The 2,500-nt window shown below is 30.5% G+C and overlaps 1 pseudogene; it reads left to right on the forward strand.

Annotated features, from left to right (window-relative positions):
* The window catches only part of LOC122333117, a 15,561-nt pseudogene that overhangs the window by 5,651 nt on the left and 7,410 nt on the right, over positions 1 to 2,500 (forward strand).

Consider the following 2,500-nt stretch of genomic DNA (forward strand, 5'->3'; position numbering starts at 1 on the left):
ACAATACATAAAAGCAAAATTTTTAAATAAACTAAGCTAAATTAAATTACATTAGATTACATTTAATTAAATTCAACTAAGCTAAGCTAAATTAAACTAAACTAAACTAAACCAAACTCAATTATATTAAACCAAAGCAAATTTAAACCAAACCAAGCTAAATTAAATTAAATTAAATTAAATTAAATTAAATTAAATTAAATTAAATTAAATTAAATTAAACCAAGACAAATTAAATTAAATTAAACCAAACCAAGCTAAATTAAATTAAATTAAACTAAATTAAATTAAATTAAATTAAAAATTAAATTAAATTAAATTAAATTAAATTAAATTAAATTAAATTAAATTAAATTAAATTAAATTAAATTAAATTAAACTAAATCAAACTAAATTAAATTAAACCAAGACAAATTAAATTAAATTAAAGCAAACCAAGCTAAATTAAATTAAACTATACTAAACTAAATCAAACTAAGATAAATTAAATTAAATTAAATTAAAGCAAACCAAGCGAAATTCAATTGAACTAAACTAAACTAAATCAAACTAAGAAGATAAATTAAATTAAATTAAACCAAACCAAGCGAAATTCAATTCAATTCAATTCAATTCAATTAAACCAAGACAAAATAAATTAAATTAAACTAAACTAAATCAAACTAAGATAAATTAAATTGAATTGAATTGAATTGAATTAAATTAAATTAAACCAAACCAAGCCCAGCATAAATTAAACTAAATACAATTTTTCTCGTCATAAAATGTTTCGTCACAAATAAATAAATGACACCAATAATTTATTTAAAAACAATTATATATTACCAATTTTTAACTTAAAAAAACAAAAGATACAAACCTGTCAAATGCATTAAGCTAAACAATATCATGCAGTCCTTTTGTTAGATAGTGCTTAAAAAATAAAAAATATATGTACCTTTTCATTAATTCATTATTAGCTTTTTTTTTAATCGCTGTCAGTTTCTTAGCAAACCCTAGTTTGCTAAACTGTGCTCTAGATAATGCTGTTGTGCACACTTGCCTTTATTTTCACTGAATCTGTTTTTTTTTTTTAATGCATTAGTAATGTCAAATAACGGTGAAGGTTGTGCGACTGCATCGGTGTAAAAAGTATGTGTTCGTGTCGTTCAGCTGCGCGAGGCGTTCGATCAGGGTGCTGACGTTGTTCTGGACCAGAGACACAGCGTTCACGACGTGGCGGCGCTGCTCAAAGAGTTTCTGAGAGACATGCCTGATCCTCTGCTGACCAGAGAGCTGTACGCCGCCTTCATCAGCTGCGCCTGTAAGAAAAAGAGCTGTAGACGAGTTCGCGTCGGTGTCTCCGCAATGGAAGTGAATGGGTGCCGTCAGAATGAGAGTCTGATTAAAACATGGCAATGATCCACACTCCGTCGGTTTAAATAGGAGCGCGTGATAAAATAATAAATCGTCTGTTTGGACTCTCATTCTGACGGCACCCATTCGGATCCAAGGGTGGGTAAAGCTGATGTTGTCTGTGGTGTTTGTGCAGCTCTAGATAAAGCGGATCAGCACACGGTCATGCAGTTACTCATCTGTCTGCTTCCTGCCTGCAACAGCGACACCCTTCAGTGCTTACTTCACTTCCTGTCAGACGTGGCCAATCACGCGCAGGATTCGCAGGACGCCGACGGAAACCAGGTGAGCCTCGCCGGTTTGTACAGTTAAGCAGATCCGCGTCGATTTATATGCTTTGTTTGTTTCCTTTATATTTATTATAAGTGGTTCCTCTTATTCACTGACATGAAAGAAGCATATTTTTAGTAAACAATAAAAATAAAAAGATTTAATTTTTCAGTATGTGAAATAAATTTATATATATTAATTATAATTATATATTATTTTGGTTTTGGTTTTATAATTTGATTATAATTAAATTTTACACCAAAATTCTGATTAATTTATTAACACTTAAACATAGAATTTGGGGGGAAATAAAACTGATTTCAGGCCGTAAAATGTAATAATAAAAAAAGGCTGTTATATCGTATAATTTCCCCAATTTCATTTAATTTGGACGTGAATTCTGGTTAGTTTTTTCTCCAGATTTCTTTTTAATAGTTAAGTTAATTTTTACTAAGACAACATTAAAAACGAAATTATAAAGCCATAAAAAAATGGCATGAATAAATGCTAATGATGTTAATTTCAATTAAATTAGACATGATTTTGGATTAGTAAAATATAGCTGAAATAAATAAAATTAATTTTCCAAAAAAGTCCAGTCCAAAAAAATAATAATTCGTGATTTCAGTTAAGTGCACAAACTTTTTGAAGGAATCCAATTTTCGTTCCACGAGCGTTTTTGAGCTCTCTTCCGTAAAACACGCCGCAGACGCTCGGTAAGAAACGATGTGTGCCGTGATGCGCTGCAGGTGATCGGTAACAAGATGACGTCTCTGAACCTGGCCACTATCTTCGGGCCGAACCTGCTGCACAAGCAGAAGAGCTCTGAGAAGGA

The sequence above is a fragment of the Puntigrus tetrazona genome, unplaced genomic scaffold (assembly GCF_018831695.1).
Source record: "Puntigrus tetrazona isolate hp1 unplaced genomic scaffold, ASM1883169v1 S000000176, whole genome shotgun sequence".
NCBI lineage: Eukaryota > Metazoa > Chordata > Actinopteri > Cypriniformes > Cyprinidae > Puntigrus > Puntigrus tetrazona.